This window comes from Lissotriton helveticus, chromosome 9, assembly GCF_964261635.1.
Source record: "Lissotriton helveticus chromosome 9, aLisHel1.1, whole genome shotgun sequence".
In the NCBI taxonomy this organism is placed as follows: Eukaryota; Metazoa; Chordata; class Amphibia; order Caudata; family Salamandridae; genus Lissotriton; species Lissotriton helveticus.
Window position 1 is genome coordinate 1,074,887,694 of NC_136070.1, and position 18,686 is coordinate 1,074,906,379.

At 43.8% G+C, this 18,686-nt stretch overlaps 1 protein-coding gene across 1 annotated transcript in view; it reads left to right on the forward strand.

The window, feature by feature from the left end:
* FBLN2 (fibulin 2) overlaps nt 1–18,686 on the forward strand; it is a 669,658-nt gene that overhangs the window by 375,339 nt on the left and 275,633 nt on the right. The window lies entirely within an intron of this gene.

Consider the following 18,686-nt stretch of genomic DNA (forward strand, 5'->3'; position numbering starts at 1 on the left):
TTGGAGGGTACTCGTAAGGGCTTGGTTCATAGTTTTTATGTCTTCAGTTGATGTTACCTTGATGTACAGTTGCGTGTCATCAGCGTACATATGGAATGCAATGTTCGCTTTTTGTAGTATAGCCGTTAGTGGTTCTACATAAAGATTGAAAATCGCCGGGGATAGCGTAGAGCCTTGAGGAACTCCAATTGTGTTTCTGGTAGATCCTGACAGGGTTTGGTTGACAATGAATTTTTGAGATCTATTCTCTAGGAAGGAGCTGAACCACTTAAGTACTAAACCATCTAGCCCCATTCTCTTTTCCAACCTATCCAAGATTCTGGCATGATTTACCATATCGAACGCAGATGATAAATCGAACAGTATTAGGAGACATGTGTCATTGTGATCGAGAGCTCTTAGTGCGTCATCTACTATTTGCAGTATTGCAGTTTCTGTACTATGGTTCGGTCTGAACCCTGATTGGTAATCATTTAGAAGATTGAAATCCAAGATGTGAAGACTCAGTTGTTGCTGGACACATTTTTCCAGAACTTTGGCAAGCATAGGGATGTTAGTAACAGGTCTGAAGTTGTTTGGATCGGAAGGGTTTTCAGTTGGTTTTTTTAGAAGAGGAGTGACTTCCCCAGTTTTTAGGCAGTCTGGGATTTGACCTTGAGATAACGAGGCATTTATGATCTTAGTCCACGATGGGATTAACAAATGGTTAAGTGAGGACCAGCACTTTGCTGGAAGGGGGTCGTTATAATGGTTGTTAGGTTTAGTAGATGCAATGATCTTTGAAATGTCTAATTCGCTGATTGGCTTAAATCCTGACTATCGCGCGTTGTTTTTTGGATTGTCATCTTCTTGTTGGAATTGTGGTTGATCCAAGAAACCTTTCTCCCTTTCCAAGTCATCCGCTGATTTTTTAAGTTCCCTTTCTAGAGTGTTAGCTTTGTTGTTAAAGAAGACTGAGAAATCCTCACTATTTAAGCTTGTTTTGGCGAAGATCGGTGCTGATTTGACAGATTTATTCGACTGTTCTTTGAGTATATCGAATAGTTTCCTAGGTCTGTTTGTAGCATTGTCTAGTTCTTTCCTAAAGAAGTCTTTTTTTGATTTAAGGATGCTTTTGTTATAAGCTTTCCTGTATTGTCTCAGTTGGCCTAAGTTTGATGCGGTAGGGTATTGACGCCATTTACGCTCAGAGAGTCTGAGTGAACGTCTTTCTTCGTTTAGGGAACTATTGAACCATGGATTTTTGTCTTTGTCAGAGATCCTTTTAAGTTTTAGAGGGGCGACCTCCTCGATAATGCTTAAAATAGATTTATTATAGTGCAAAGTGAGGTCATTGACATCAATCATGTTCTTGGGTGTCTGCAGTTCATTTTCACAACGAGCTGCTATGTTTTCCATATTGATTCCTCTGGTGTCCCTGCTCCATTTTTTTGGCTTAACAGCTTGTGAGGTCGGTTTAGTTTTCCTCAGAGGAATTTCGAATGTAATTATGTGGTGATCGGACCAACCGCATGGTGTGATTGTAATGTTCTCAATTCCTTTTTCTTTGGCTATGATCCAGTCTAACGTTGAACCTTTGGAATGGGTGGGGAGATGACATCCCTGGACTAAGGATTGTTCTTCCAGGAACGTTTTAAATAGTTTGATTTGATTGTCAGCCTGATTCTCCCAGTGAATATTGAAATCACCTAGGAATATATCATTAGACTGGAGTTGACTGTAATGATTTCCATCAGTTGGTCTAGGAACTTAGTCTTTGTGCCAGGCGGGTGGTAGAATGCATGGAGTTTACAGTTTTGGTTGTCCGCAGATCTTAAAGACATGCCTAGATATTCACAAGATTCTAACGGATCCGAATGAATTTTGGTAATGGTAATGTCTGACCTGTGAATGCACGCGATGCCTCCCCCCAATCTGATTTGTCTGTCCAGTCTCAAAATCTGGTAGTTTGGGGGAACTAGCATGTCCAGACAAGGGGAAGATGCGTCGGAAAGCCAAGTTTCGGTTAAAATGGTAACGTCAATTTTGTGATTTAGTATGAGGTCGGCTATGTCTGCTGTGTGTTTATTTGCAGATCGACAGTTGAGTAATATGCAACAAAAGGGTTTCTGGGAATTGGACATATGTGGATCTAACGTTTCAGGCATTAGATTCACTATTTTTAGGTTGCTTGTGTTGGCCATTCTATTGTTAACCTGGGATGTTCTGTCCATATTAGATACAATAGTTTTGATATTGTTTACACTTAACTTAGTTTGCGAAGTATGGAAAGGGTCATATGTGGATAGAATGGATGTCAAGTCATTGTCTGTCAGGTAGTTTAGTTGCGTGCGTGAGCGGCATATTCTGTTTCACGTCGCTAAGGGAGTAGAGCGGCGATTATCATTTGTAACAAAAGAGGATGACTGAAGGGCCTTCATTTTTGCCAACCAGTTTTCTGATAAGCAAAGCAAGTTCTTCATGTCTCTGATGGCTGCAAGCATGGCTTTGTAGGTCTTATTTGATTGTGAATAGAGATGATTGAGATCAGGATCCTCTTTTGTATGAGTGGATCTAGACGTTTCCGAGTCTAGTCTATTTTGAGTGGAGGTTAAGGTTTTCTTCTCTGTTGTAGGGTTAATTTCCTATACATCAACATTATATGAATATATAATAAAGGGGTTGTGTTCCATTTCTTTCATTTTGGCTGGCTCAACTTCAGATTCGACTGGATCACACTTTCTTGAGTATATTTAGTTAATGGCGCTCACTGCCTGGAGTGTGTCAAATAGGCCACAAGTAGAATTGCAGTCTTCTTACTTGATTCATTAAGTATCAGTGAGATGTCAGTTCTCCATTTGATTGGGAGGAGTTGTGCCTGTGTCCCGCCCTTCTTGAATGTAGGCCCCAGATCCCACCTCTGCCAGGAAACAGCACATCAGTGATCTGAGTGCCCAGCAAAACTCTCTTCATTTGGCTCATTCACAGATTTCAGCTTTATTGCCTTGGAAAAGACTAGCTCTTTCACTATATTTTCTGATAAATTGGTTAAAATAGTGTGGGGTTTAACACACTCCTACTACACCAGTCATGGCACACTCTGTGCCCAATAAATAGTCTAACCCCCTAGGGCATCCAGGACAATAGGCCCTGCCAATAAAATGATAAGAAACTCAATTAGATCTGAGCCCTCCTCTTTTTACTCCGGAATACCAAATCGTCTCAAATTAGTGTGAGAAGACAGATTTTCCAAATTTTCTTGCTTAATTTGTATGGATAACAGTTCCTTCCTTATAAGTGATGCCTAAGTCTGCATTCTTGTCTGTGAGGTCTCAACATGTGAAACATATTGTGGCATATTTACAAAGAAATGACACAGATCAGTGCTGCAAGGAATTTAGCTGCGAAGTGCTGCGTCATTTCAAAAACATAGGAATGTGCCATATTCGTAAGAATAAGGTACACCCCTGGGTTATCCCCTTCAGTTGACACTTAAAAAAGCTGCCTAGTGTCAATACAGACATACTTGCACCTTGGTGCAAGGATGCCTGCTTTGCAGGAAATCATCCCTGCAACTCAGGCACCATTGCACCATGGTGCAACAATGTTTGTGTTGCAGGGATGATTCTTTATGTGCTGCAAGTGGCACCTTCCTGCACATAAACAATAATTAAAGGCAATTTCCTCCTTCTGTACGTGCCGCAAAATTCAGCACACATAGAAAAACCAAAGCAAGGAGAAATAAAAGTATCTCTCCTCGGTGCGCCAATCTAATGCCTACTTTCCTGTGGTGTTAGTTTTTGACACTGCCTCAGATTTTCACATCTTTGTAAATCTGGGGAAAAGTCAAAAAGTAATGTGTGTTGCGGTGGAAGGCCCAAAGCAACACCCATTACACATCCCGTTCAAGCAGATACCTGCGCTAAAAGGTATGATATTTACAAAGCGGCTTTTAAGCCACGCTAAGTGGCTTAACGCCGCTCTGTAAATTTGGAGCAGGGCATTGTGCCACAGGAGTGTCCTAAAAAATGATACAATACCCTTTTAAATATGCCCCATTGTTCTGAAAGCACTTCAGGTTTGGTGTCAATGTTGTCCATCATCTTAATGAGCAAGGTAGCAGTCACTGCCTGAGTCAGGGGTAGGCTTTATTTAGACTTTAACGGATTGGAGACTTCATCAAAATGTCACGGAGTATCCCACATTGCCACAGTGCAAATAATGCCCTTAGCCTGACGCACATCAGTGACTAGCTATTCAATCATCTCTAGTACTGTGGCATTCCTGCTTGCATTCCAACTTGGACTTTCAACTCTGCAACATCAATAGCTACTTTTGATGCTAACAGCTTAAATTCCATTAGTTCCTCTGTCTGCTTCTCTGCTGCAGGAGTATCATTTTGAATTGCACTGCCTTTGGTTACTGCCTGTGTATCCTCCATTACTATCCTAGAGCCTACAGATAGAGCACTTGATGTGCGAGGGCTTGATTGAGAGGTAATCAGAGCCGAAATTGTCTTGTTAAGCACCATAAGCCATTATAACATTGTGACTCTTACCAACAAGAATAACCGAGGAGAGAGTGCAGACTTAGCCACTAATGCTTCAATAGGACAGCACTATATCCCTTTTTTAGGCCTAGCCTGGGTTTGCATATCTTGACCGCCTCAGGTTTTAAACAAGCATTTGAAATGCAATAGGTCTTGCATTATTAAAGTTTGAGTTATTGGTGTTGCATTATTTAGCAATACCAATAGCTCAAATTGTAATAATGCGAGACCTATTGCATTTGTGTTTTTGAGCCAGAACTTTATTTTTTACAATATGTATCAATGATTTATTGGTCGACACGTGCTGCTCACAGGCCACTTCAATGTGCCACATCAAAAGCATGGAAGAGATGGACTGCTGCGAATCTGAAGAGAATGGAGGGATCGTTAGTATAGGGCACCCAAGGCCCAGAGAGATCTGAGTAGCCAGAGCGATGGACATCTGAGAAGATCAGAAAGATGAGCAAAAGAGAAAGGTAGAGTGCAGCACTTCACCAAAGCCTAGAGAAACTGACAGAAACAGCACACACTCAAAGTACTCCAGGAAGGGCAAGAAACTGCAATCCGAAATCTGCAGGCACACCGCAGCACTACCTATCACAAAGCAGCATAGAGCACAATGTATCACACAGTACAAGGAGAAACATCACTGTGCATTATACACCACAAACAGCACTATCCATCAGACAGCACAGACTGTTCTTCATTCTTTCTATCACATTATCAAAGAGTACAGACTATCACAGAGCGTAAATAGCACTACACATTATACTATCAAACACTATACATAGTTCACTCTAACAGTATGGTGCACAATTCAACACGACACGAGCAGTAATAGTAATGTGCATCACACAGCTCAAACAACCCTGTCCAACAGCACACCAACATCACAGCCCGAAGCAGGACACACTGTCTCGTGCATCACTCTACGAAGAGCACAGTGCACCCACCGCATGATGCACAGAAAGAACTGAGCATCACGCAGTGCAGGCTTATATCACAGTATCCTTCACAGACACCACGGTGCACTGGACGACACACCAACAAAGTGTATCACACCTTAAGTAAAGCGGCGCACGCACCACTCGGCACTGTTCACCACAAATTCGCAACAAAAGTGTGCGTCCCTGGTACAAACAACATGGCACGTGCCAGAGCACCAGCAGTATGGCCCATGTTATGTCCCAGATGCTGATATCACAAAGTGCAAATAGCACGGTCGTCCCACAGCACAAACAGCAGTGGGAATCCTACAACACTGCCAATCACAGAGCACACACGAAAATTATCATCACACTGTACAAGGAACACTGTGCTCATCACTTACAAGCAGTCCTGTCTAGCACACACAACATGTAGCATCACACGACACAAAACACTGGACATCTTATTACACAGGACATCACAGGGTACAGACAGTATTATGCATCACACTACACAAATCACACGGAGCACCACAAATTATGCACCGCGTTATTCATCACAAGCAGCGAAGGCATCACACAGAACAATCATCACTTATCATCTAACAGCGCGAACAGCACTGTGCATCCCCCAATACAAACAGCACAGCACTGTGCATCCCCCAGTACAAATAGCACTGCGCATACCCCAGTACAAACAGCACTGAGGGCAGAGATGAGGTGCAGTGCTCTGTGAACTGTGTGTGGTCAAAGTAGTGCTCAGCCTGCAGAGGAAGGAGTGGTGCAGAGGCAGCGTGAAGCCCCTGTGCAGGCCGGGAAAGAACCTTTGACCGCTGCCAGAAAGGAAATGAGGCCACACTGGCAACAAATATGCGTGGCGACTTCGGAGGCTGTGGTCAATCGAGAGAAGCACTTACCCTGGGGGGAAAGAAAGTGACGGTGTCCTGCAGGAGGTCTCCAGCTGCATGTTGTCATGTTGTGGGTGTCGGCGATGGTGCCCTGCCCGTGGCTGCAGTGGGTGCGTGGCCGGCAGGACTGAGGAAGCAGCCCCGGTTGGGCCCGACACTTGGCCAGCGCCGGAGATTAAGCCGGCGAGGAGAAGAACCTGGGCATAGCAGTGCTGCGATGTTCAGCGGTAGCGGGCCTAGCGCCCAGTGGGAGAAGGAAGGCCCGACAAGGAGAGGGTGCTGACCCAGTGGAAGGCAAGTGCGCCATCTGGAGGTGGCGTGGGGCACCGTGACAGGCTGGTAAATAAAGGAACACTGAGCATTTCAGTGTAAATGTAAAAAACACGCCTGCGAGTGGTGCTCGCGCGCCTATGCAAGCCATATGTTTTCAATTATCGCGCCCGTGTCTGGGCACGATCATTGAAAACATATGGGTTTTGGTGCGCGTAACAGACACCAATAGGCCATGGGCGGAGCAATGCGCCAGCCTTTGGCCTATTGCGTGCTCTGTTTAAAAAAAACACGCAAACAAAGCCCAAAAGCGGAACACAAAAGGAAAAGCACAGAAGAGCGTGTGCGATTCCAGGCTCAGTTTTCAAACCCCGGACAAAAGGACTATGGCCTGCGCGAGCAGGACTGCGCTCTGCAACGCAGGGCGCAAGCCCTAAAAAGACTCTGTGTGTGCGTGCGTGCGTGCGTGCATTTGTGTGTGTTTGCGTGTGTGTGTGTATATATATATATATATGCAGGGGCTTTTGATCAGCCCTCTTCATCCATTGGTCTGTCCAAATACCATTCACAATTTGCTTCCATCTTCCACATCACAGCATCTAGCATTGTACAATGGATGAGCTCACTTCAGCCAATGTCTCTCGTCTCTGTGAGTGACTAGATTTTACTCCGGCACATTTACCCGTCTATAGGGCGAGTCCGTCTTGTTTGCAGACCCAGTATCTGACACTATATTTATGCTTTCATTTAAGTTTTTTAAAATTATTTTTTAAAGGGCTTCCACCTTTAGACTAGGTATTTTACTATTTTTACTTTTAAAACACATTGTGTATGTTTGCAAAAAATGCATATCGTGAGATGTATTACCGTAGCCAAGTAATTTTGTTTAGATGTAGTATGGGCCGTACACATGATTTATAATGTGATAATCTCCCTCAACTACTGATGCTCCTGTGGGCTTTTTACACATTGTTGGTGCCTCTTTGTCTGAGGCTCATGATCTGCCATCAATTTCTGTATCTTCTGCTTTTTAGGTGGCTTTTGAGACATACACCTCATTGCACGTAGACATGAAGGAAGGCTTAGACATCTAAACTAACCCTGGGCGTAGTTCGCGAAGTAGCGCTAAACGTAGCTACGCGAAGTGCACTTCGCACTACGTGAACTACGCGTAGCACTGCGCGAGCTGCGTAGTACCCTGTTCGCACTGTGCAAGATGCCGTTTTCAATGATTGCACAGTGCGGACAAGCATCCGGCACTGTGCAATCATTGAAAATGGCATCTTGCACAGTGCGAGCTGTAGTTTTCTGCCGCTCGAGCGGCAGCTTTCTCAACGCGGACTGGTAGTTTCTCATCGCGATCAGTCGCGAGCATATGCGAACACTCGCAATGAGAAACCTGACCTCCCCGCGTTGAGAATCTCGCCGGCAGGTTTATTTTCCATGCTCGCGATCAGCAACTTGATGTTGCTGATCGCGAACAAGGAAAAAGCCTCACCAGGATGTAATTTTGTTTGCTCGCGGTCGCCAACTTGACGTTGAGGACCGCGAGCAAGCAAAAAATGGCCGCTGCACTACGCTACGCATGTTCGCACTGTGCTACGTGCAGTTCGCGTAGTGTGAAGTTGCGTAAACTACGCAAACTACGTGAGCGTAGCGTAGTGCTTTGCCCTGGGTTAATTTAAACAGGAAAAGATGAGGGAAAGTGAAGGCAGATGTTAAATGCCTTTAATCTCAGCGCACATCGAAGATCGTGGTACAAAAATAGCAAAAAGCTAGACATTTCCATTAAATCAGAGTGAACAACCAATAAACTTATAAAATAGATATGGCCTATTCATTTTTTTAATTATGCGGCTTGGTCTTAAAGTTATTATGAGTTTTAGCAACGCTGTAAAGAAATAAGTAGTTCTTCCACGAAGATGCATACCCTAATGGCTTGAAGGAAAAAAAAACTAAAAAATGCCAGTATCATCAGTGTCTTCATGAAGCATGCAGAAGAGAAGTACAGCACTGGATTGAGATCTGTTCGAGTGCTTTGCTTGGTTAACAGATTTTAGACAGTTCCGCGCGGTAGCATGGTTGAAGGATGATATAATGGCATAGTCGAGGGTCATTTCTTCCTGGCAGTTCTGAAAGAGATATCAGAAGACATGCTGGTTTTACAACTCAAGAATGTCTGTTGCAACAAAAAAAACGTATTTAATAAAAGCCATCAGAAACATGTTCTCTGCAGTTTGATGGAATCATTAGCCTGAAATTACATATCTTACGCGGGAACGCTGATGTTTTAAAGCTGGCCTTTTTCTGTGCGAAGCAATCACTCTTCAGAAATTGCCAGCTCAGCTAAGGGAGTCATTTAATTTATTATGGTGGGAGGTGAGCATAAAAAGGAGGAGATGGGGTTTTGAAAGAGAAAGGAAATAGCACTTTTGCCGTAAATGAAAATAATCACTAGCTAAAATTAATCATTAATTTAGATGGTTTTGGTTTAAATGACTGGTTGTGTGTGGCTATTGGGAGCCACTGCACATCAAACTGCACTGCTCTCCTTTTTTTCGGATAAATGCTCATCAGTGGGATCAAACTTCATGTTGTGATGTCATTTTCTGTGATGTCATTGTCAGTGGTAGGGTGTCTGAAGAGTGGGTGTTGCCACTTATGCTGCCCCTACGATGCTGATGAAATGATGATTCTGAATAAAGAGAACCAATGACACAAGGGAGCATATTTACAAAGAAGTGACGGAGCACAGCATTAGCCTTCTTGGCTTAACGCCGCGCTCTGCTACTTCTTAAATGCAGGGCCGCACCATATTTACAACAATACAGTGCAGCCCTGCGTTTCCCCCTGTGCTGGTGCCAATTTCAGCTGCTTAGCGCCAACGCAGGCACCCTTGCACCATAGTGCAAGGGTGCTTGAGTTATGGGGAATGATTGTTTACGTGAATATGGAACGCTCTTCTCCGTGAAAGCTGCCTGCAACTCTAGACTTGAAATCACCAAACTTACTTTTCACTTATGCTTTACAGCCAGGATCTACCACTTAACCATATTTGGCTTAGTCTCCAGATATCTATGCTATATCTGTGTTGATCACCCTATGTCTGCTTAACTTCTTTTATGGTTTGCTTACATGTACCGTGCTTTGATACCCTGTTCAGGTCATGCTTGCGCTCTATAAAACTTTTCAAATAAATAAATAAAAAAAATGTGCAGGAAGGGACATCTTCCTGTCCATAAACAATCATGCATGGCGTTTTGCTGTTTTTATGTGTGCTGCACAATGCTGGACCTGGGCAGCTGGGCCCTCTGACCAGCAGCGGGTTGACTCTACTGCGCTGGCCTCAGGATGCAAATAGGTGGGCGAGAGAGTGAATCCTGGTTGGACTCATGTGACAGGGAGGCGTCATCAGACGCAGGCATCAGCAAAGAGCAAAGGCCACAGGCACTGGCCAGCCAACCAATGCAAGGCCAGTTTGTCAACACCCCGACTGTGATTAAAAGTGCAGGGCCTGCAACAAGGCCAGCCACTTATTGTCACACTATATGTGTGTGTGTGTGTGTGTGTGTGTATGTGGAAGGTGTGAGAGAAAAAGAGAGAGAGAACCATACAGATACACAGATGTAAACCTCTAATCATGAAGTCATTATTGATTATTGACATTATTATAGAAGTTTCTAAGCCTTGTGACAACTCCAGGTTTGCTTCATAACTAGAGGTTACAGGCAGTAGGTTGTTTTAAGCTCTTTCACGCTTTAGGCACAGCTGATTAAATGTATGTTTTTTCGTGCTGACCATTCATTTTTTTGGTTTTGCATTCATTTTCATTAATAATGAAAAGGAGCTATCCTCCCTGGTACATTGGTTTCCTTGTACGACCTTACTTTTGTTGTTAGAAAACTTCCCTGCCAACAAAGAGAGCCAGGGTAGTGTCGCATCAAACATATAAATAACCATGGTCCTCCTCCCAGAGTAGCAAAGTGTAATTGCAGCTAAAGTTATACAAATATTGCTTAACGAGAGTTACTGAGAAGTAAATGATGCAAAACAGAAAAGGCGAAATAAGGCAGATCGTGCTGGCTTGAGAAGTCATCTGGATCCTAAAGCCAAACTAAACCCTGTTCTGCACTACCTCTGACAAGTCTAGCTTGGCTAGTTCTTCAGGTACTTGCTTTGAGAAATATCACTCTTGTTCAACATGTTTGAAGTATGTCATCCACCCAACAATAACGCTGAAACAAAAACAAACAAATGAGTCCAAAAACAAAGGATAATTTTAAGAAATATGTTTCTGGCTTATTTCAGCATGAAAACATAACTTAATTAGATAATTGTATTTGGCCACAAAGCAGCTATAGTGTTACTTGATTGAGGCAAAAAGGATGCTGTTTTATGTCAACATGATTAGCATGACATAAGTTTGTAAATATTGCAATACGTGGGATCTCGCTACTGGCATAAATTACACAGAGCAGGACTCAGTACTTTAGAGCAGAGTGAAGAACCATAGATAATATGGAGCGTAACATGTTAACAGTCACCGCTGGGTATAACAGTAGACAAAAAAAGCATGAACCCAATCGGTTTCGGGGTTTCACCCCTTATCAGCCAGGCAAGCTTGAATTTGATGAGGTAGCAAGCATGGGACCCACGTCTGGACATACACTTCCCACTTAGGGCCACAAAGGCAAAAAGAACAATGATGGACGGAATGCTAAACCTATCAAACATTCACCCCCAGTCACAGATCTGGGTTAAATCCACAATTTCTTTGCATGCCACGCTATTCCAGTTTAGGCCCAGCCATATGCAAATCAGTCTTGACCCTGATCCCCATGGGAGCAGTCAAGCCTGAACTGTGAGGCCAGATCCTCCCTGAACCAGAAACAAGCGTCCTGGGAGTGGTTCCGAGGTTTCACCCCTCATCAGCCAAGCTAGCTTGAATCTGGTGGCATAGCGACAATGGGACCCACGTCTGGGCATACCCTTCCAGTTTAGACCAAGCCCTATGCAAATCCGTCTTGGCCCTAATCCCCATGGGAACAGTCCACCTGAATATTTTGATAATATAATCCCTGGTGTTCTAACACTGTGCATACGGGTGATGAAGGTGTAATGTAAAGTTGATGACTGTGCTAAGATGCAAGTCTTTTGATTATTAGAAGCCTGATGGCACTTAAAAAGTATTTCCGAATCATTAGCATTCTTGGACTAGATGTTATGCACCTTTAGCGAATGTGGACAAGTTGGAGATGGTGGTGGAATGGACTTTCCAGCATATGTACAAGAGCTTCTTCACTCACAAACATGTAAATGGCTACTGAATTTCCAAAGATGTAATTATTCCTAGAGTGGAAATATAAATGGCAGAATGCCTAACCTTAGTAGCTTTTCTTAGTAGAGCACCACGCCAAATATTCTGCCCTGGCTGTAATCAGCTAAACAAGTATTGGCAAGGCCAATAAGTCTGGCTTTAAAGGAATGTTGTATGGTAACCCAAAGCATAATGAGTAAATAGGATGGTAATGGATATGTACTGTAATGTCTACATCAACAATCAATTGAACTTCCACCAGCCCTCAAGAAACCTACACTCCTCTTCACTTGCACTCGCACACACCCGCGGCATCAGTCGCAGCAGCGGCCGTGTCTTCTCATACGTCGCTGCCAAGACCTGGAATGACCTTCTCTTCCAGCTCTGTACAGCCCCCTCACTGGCAGACCTCAGAAAGAGACTCAAGATCTGGCTCTTCAATGGAGGCACAGCACCGAGATACCCATAGGGGTGACAGTGATGCATTATACCAATGCTGTTTGATAGATTGATTGATGCATTTGTGTGAAAGCCAAGAACTGTAGAATAATACTAATGTAAGTTAATTATTCAGACCTACAAATCCATGTAGGTTAATGACTGCCCTCCTCCTTCTGTACTGCTGCCAGAGAAAACACCCTAAGTTATCTAGTTTTCTAAGACACTTGAAAAGCATTATAATGTCATGTGTGTGCCCTAAACATTAAATCTCAAGTAGCTAAACAAATAAATCGAATGATCATAGATGTGTGAGGGGCTAGTACTTTTTTGTGGAAGCAGACAACTTCTGCCCAAACAAACCATGTACTCCCGGCTCCCAACATGTGGGAACAGCCAAACCCTCTCTAGTGATGCTCACATAATTGTCTGGCGACAGCTGTCTTGCCAAGTCAGACCATAAAAAAGGACACCTGGGGCCAGATTTACCAATCTGTCACACAAAAGGAAATCGCAATATCTACAGAGATATGGCACTATCCAGCTCTTGCTCTAGCACTGGCACACAACCAAGCAGCGGAGCGTCACACACACACACACGTGCATTATAGTGCAAATGTGTCTGTGTGAACCTAACATAGGGTTTGTAATGGAAGGATACCATTCCAGTACAAAATACCATGCTTAAATTAACGTTAGAGCTTTCCCACTTCGGGTGTATACTGCACAGAGCAACACAGATGCAAAGTGGGAAAAGTTAGGATAAAGAAAAGCATTGCTCCTTTTTAGCTGAGTTGCTGCGGCTGCCATTCCGCCGCGGTGTGGAAAAAAATGACGCGTCCGCATACGCCCACAGTGACGTCGGACGGGGAAAAGGTTAACACCGGCTTCAAAGTGGCATTAATTTATGTGCAAAACCCAGTCTACTATTGTTAGTACATAGAGATTTGGTCCAGTAACCCTGAGCGGTTGCATGGGAACATACAAGTACCACCCGTGGAACGCCTACTTGACACAGAGTTATGCGAAACTGTACTTTTCAGTGCAAAACTTGCTTTGCGCTGAAAAGTAAATCCAGCAAAAAACATTTTCTCCAAGTTTTTGACACAAATCCGGGGCAAAAGGTTTTGGAAATCTGGCCCCCGGTATACGATATGTTGCAGTAATAAATATGAAAGGGTACAGTCGCACCTAAAATTGATACGTACTGTTCCTCTACAAGTAGGAACATAACTAATCTTAATTTTCGGAACTAAAGGAACATTGTTAAATTCAGTGGCGTAACAATAGCCCCCGGGCTCCAGATGTCTCCCTCCGGTACTGTGAAAGGGCAGTGGGCCCCTGGCCTGAGAACTCCAAATGGGTCCAAAGCATGGGGGGACCCCTCCATGTTATTTTTAGGTGGGATCCCTCAAGTTCCGTTATGCCACTGGTTAAAGTGAATGTGTTCAGCCAACGTTAAGAGTGGTTAAGGATATCCTGGAAAACAAGAATTTTAATAAAGGTCAAGGATATACTGAAATACAAAAACGTTAAGAAGGGTTAAGGCTATAGTGGAATACAAGAACGTTAAGAAAGGTCAAGGATATACTGAAATACAAAGAACGTTAAGAAGGGTCAAGGATATACTGGAATACAAAAAACTTTTAAAAGGGTTAAGGATATTCCGGGAGAAGATGGGGTTTGGCCCCGAGTTTATCGGTTGGGTCCACCTTCTCTACTCGGGCCCACTGTCTCGAGTAGTCGTGAACAACCATAAATCCAGCGACTTTTTACTTGGGAGGGGCACTCGTCAGCTTTGCCCTCTTTCACCTCTCTTGTTCGCCCTGGCTCTCGAGCCGCTCGCGGCCTGGGTGCGGTGGGACCGTTCGATCAGGGGATTGCATTGGACTTCGGACTGGGAGGATAAGATCTCGTTGTACGCAGATGACATATTATTATACTTGACCTCCCCTCGTAGTTCCCTGATGGTCTTTATGGATATACTTTTGATTTTCGGGAGGTACTCGGGCTTCGCTATTAATTGGGTGAAGTCGGTTCTCTTCGTGTTGAGTGGGGAGCCTCCCAGAGTTCCAGAGAATTGCCCAGTGAAGTTGGAACTAGTTAGCTTTCGGTATTTAGGTATCCAGATTTCGAGAGACCCCAAGGTTCGCTTCCGATTGAATTTATTGCCCCCACTGGCCAGATTATGCAGTGATGTTGCTAGGTGGAAAACACTCCCTCTTTATTTACTGAGCCGTGCGGTCCTCTTCAAGATGATGGCCCTCCAGCGCTTTTTATATGCTTTACAGAATTCCTGTGATCCGGTGCCCCCGTCGTATTTTAGGGAGATAGAATCACTGCAGAGAGGCCTTTTGTGGGAGGGGAGGCCTCGTATTGCATTGTCGAAATTGATGTTGCCCTGGTACGACGGGGGTATTGGTCAGGAAATACTATTGGGCGTCCCAGTTGGTACCCATCAATCAGATAGTCTATGGCTCGCTGATGGATCCGGGTTTCGCTATGGATCGTGGCCAAGTGCCCGGGGGAGAGTACACTAGGGTGTTATACGTGAAATGCGGTTGTTTCCCCTTGGTAGGTCCTCCATCGACGACAACGAAGATTTGGCACGAGGCTACAAGGGCCCTTAACTGGGCCGGGCATATAACAATGGCTACTCCTTTGTGGAGCTCAGAGAAGTTGGGGACACTGTGGAAGACAAAAGGGTTTGACCGGTGGGATTTGATTGGAATTGCACAGGTGCGAGATGTGTGGGGTAAGAAAGGGATGTTGACGTTTGAGGAGCTGCAGGCCAAATACCAGTTGCACGACACTGACCGGTTTCGGTACCTTCAGATTAGTCATGCTCTACGTGCAGTGGTCCCTCATGGTGAGAAGCCTCCGGTGGCTTCTCCGCTTGAGGATCGATTACTTGACGGCCACATGCCGACCAGAGCCATATCACTGACATACAATAAACTGATTAATCATACTGAGGACCCCCTTGCGAAGCTTAGGGATCAGTGGGTCGCAGATGGCTTTGTTTTGGATGAGGAGGACTGGAGAGAGGCGGTTTCATCCCCTAGAATAGTGGCAGTTCCAATGAGACTTCGTTTGGTCCAACTTAGGATTCTACACCGCTCCTACACCACGGGTCTTGGATTATTTAAGATGGGGTTGGCTGTGTCTGCGGATTGCCGGAGAGGGTGTGGGGGGCCAGGAACGTTCCTACATATACTATGGGAGTGTCTGTGATTTCTGGACAAGGATACACTTGAAGATGAGTGAAGTGTGGGGTGTACGGATCGAGTTGGAAGCGCGTCGCTGTTTGTTGAATGTCTGGGAGCCCTCCGACCTCTCGGTCCATGGCAAGATCCGGGTCACTCTTGCTTGCGCACTTGCTAAGCGCAATAATGCTCAACTCTGGGGTGCGACTCAGGCACCTCGGGTTGGGAAGTGGATGGAGGACCTTGATTGGTGCATGTTCCAGGAGAGGTCTGTGTATGTATCTAAGGGGCATCCTCGTAAGTGGGGTAAGATCTGGGGTGCTTGGAACGCCTATCGGGGGGACATCTGTACACCACCTGAGATAGACCCAGCAGGTGTAGATCTGGAGGACTCCTAAACCTATTAACTGTATTTTGCATTATTTGTATACCTCTGGAAGTCTATGTTCTCTATATGTATAAATGTAGTACTCAATGCGCTCTGGTCAGTTTAAAGTTGTAAATGTCTTCTGTTTAATAAAAAGATGTTTAAAAAAAAGGATATACCGGAATACAAAAAACGTTAAGAAGGGTCAAGGATATATATACTGAAATACAAAAAACTTTACGAAGGGTCAAGGGTATATAGTGGAATACATGAATGTTAAGAAAGTGCAAGGATATATTGAAATACAAAAATGTTAAGAAAGGTCAAGGGTATAGTGGAACATTGAACTGGCACATTGAACTGGCCAAGAGTACACTAGAATAAAGTAGACGCAAACGTTTTTCAAGTTTTTGGCAAAGTAAGTCGTACCTAAAATCAGTGTGACAGAACTTACAGAGTGGTGTAGCTAGACCTACTGCAACCCGGGGCAGACCCTAAGTTTGCTGCCCTCTGTAGGTAAGAGGGGGGTGGCGACCGACAGACGACTTGTTCCGGGGAGGGGGTTGGTGGCCGACAGACAACATGTTCTCGGGGCGGGGGAATGGTGGTAGTTGACAGACACGCCTTGCTCACCTCCGCCTCCCCCCCTAGCCTCCCCCCCTAGCTTTCTCACTGAACTTACAGTTTATTATCCTACTCAAGGATTTCTAAAAAATGCATGACAGAGAAGTATTTCATAGCGTTTTTGTGTCAGTCAGCTATGGCAGTGGATATTGCTGCCAAAGAAAACATATTTTAGCAAGAAAATAAATGTTTGGAAGATGCGGCCCATAAATAAAATATAACACTTAGCTCGTGTAAATGATGCGTGCTATTCTGCTGAAACCTGCCAAGTACTATCTAGAAAGTACCCTATCAAGCCATTAAGTAGTGATAGATTATGACATTTGAGCCATTTTCTGTTGTTTCATGTGAAGGTTATACATTCTGTTTTACTGTATACTTTAGAAAAAACTGTAGTAAATAAAAAGGTTTCTCTCAGCAAAGTGCAAATACAGCAGTTTGGCTGAAAACTGCCAGATAGATTCATATCGTTAACATGTACTGCAAGCATTGCAACACGATGTGCTTTCATAAATCATTTCATACTTATAATAATAAGATTCTTACAGTGTTCAATAACTATTGGCTACATTGCCCAAAACATATGTAACTCCCCAGGTGCCTGGGCTCATGCCTATATCTTGTGGAGTTTTGCATTTATTGCTACTTCTGTCTCAGACAAAAAAAACTAATTTATGCTTTTGAAGAAGACATATATGTTTGGAATTAACAAAGATTTTCATGAATTCCTCTGGGAGGCTTAGTTTTCCAAAGGGTACCCCGTATCCTTTTGTGGGTTCCTTTCAAATATACGCATTCCAGAGATTCTGAATACTATGTATGGCTGAATAGCTTTGATTCCACTGCATGTCTTTTTGTTCCAACATCTTCTATTTCTTGTCTTTTTATCTGAAATTTGCCTGTTTTTTTCATCTAGGCTTCCTTCCTTTGCCACTGTTTTCCTATCTTTCCTGACCTTTTTCCTCTCTTTTTCTGTTTCTTCCCTCTTGCACCTGGTCAAAGGCTGATGATGAATAAAAGTCCAGGTCCCCAAAATGAGTGTTGGTGTCCATCACCAGCTCCCATCTTCACAAATTAAGCACCACTTAGCCTACATCAGACCAATCTTTAGGGTGTAATCTAAAACTTCCCAACCTAGAAACAGATGTACTCCTTCTCTAGACAGAAGTACATTTCCATCTGTGTCCAGTGAGAGAATGGACTGAGAAGATGTTTGTCACTACACACAAACACAGTTTTGTGTTCATACAAAAACGTTCCCGGGCATCCCCGCTCCAAGATTCGCACTCCTCAATGCAAAAACAAATGGTTTTAAAGTATGCTTTAAGCACTCTTTATAACCATTTGTTTTTGCATTGTTTATTTAGAAGCGCTGCAAGTAGGAACGTGGCCAGCAGTTCCCAAAAATAAAAACTGGCCCCCACCGCAGTGACACCGACCCCCTACCCCACCAGCCCTCTGAAAAGCCTGGTAGCCAGTCTGGTCCTGGTGAAAATTGGGAGGCAGACTGTACAACACAGTCTTTACCATGCAATGCCTTTACCACGCAGCCCTTACCATGCCAATAAGTACCACACAGGTGAGTATTTGTACCTTTACCATACTTGGTAAGTATTCTTTTTCAAATAATCTAATTATTGTGATATTTCAAATAAAAAATGGTTTATCTGCCGGTAGTGGTAAAGGGAGGTAAGTGTGATTTTTTTTTTGTTTAAGGGTGGCTAATGGAAAAGGTAAGTAAGGGTAATTCAGAGCGGACGTTTGGGCTTTGAAGGCTCGAGTCTTGGTCCACCTTCTGGCACCGCAATGTCCCATTATTGGGGGTTACTGGGCAAGGCTATGAAGGCCTCTGTGCCCTCTTCCTCTTCTTGCAGTGTTTCTTTCATATATATTTTTGAAATGGTTTTGTAAATGCCCTGTGCGTAAATGCTGATTAGTGATGCCTTTCTACCAGCCTCATGATTATCTGTTCAAATTCCTTTATTTATCTGAAAATATATAACATTTTCGAATAAAGAAGTTACTTAGTTTTCTTGGGAAAATTTATATGTCCTTTTTTGCACTATCCTCATCAACTTTTCTACTATTAATCAAGCGGGATG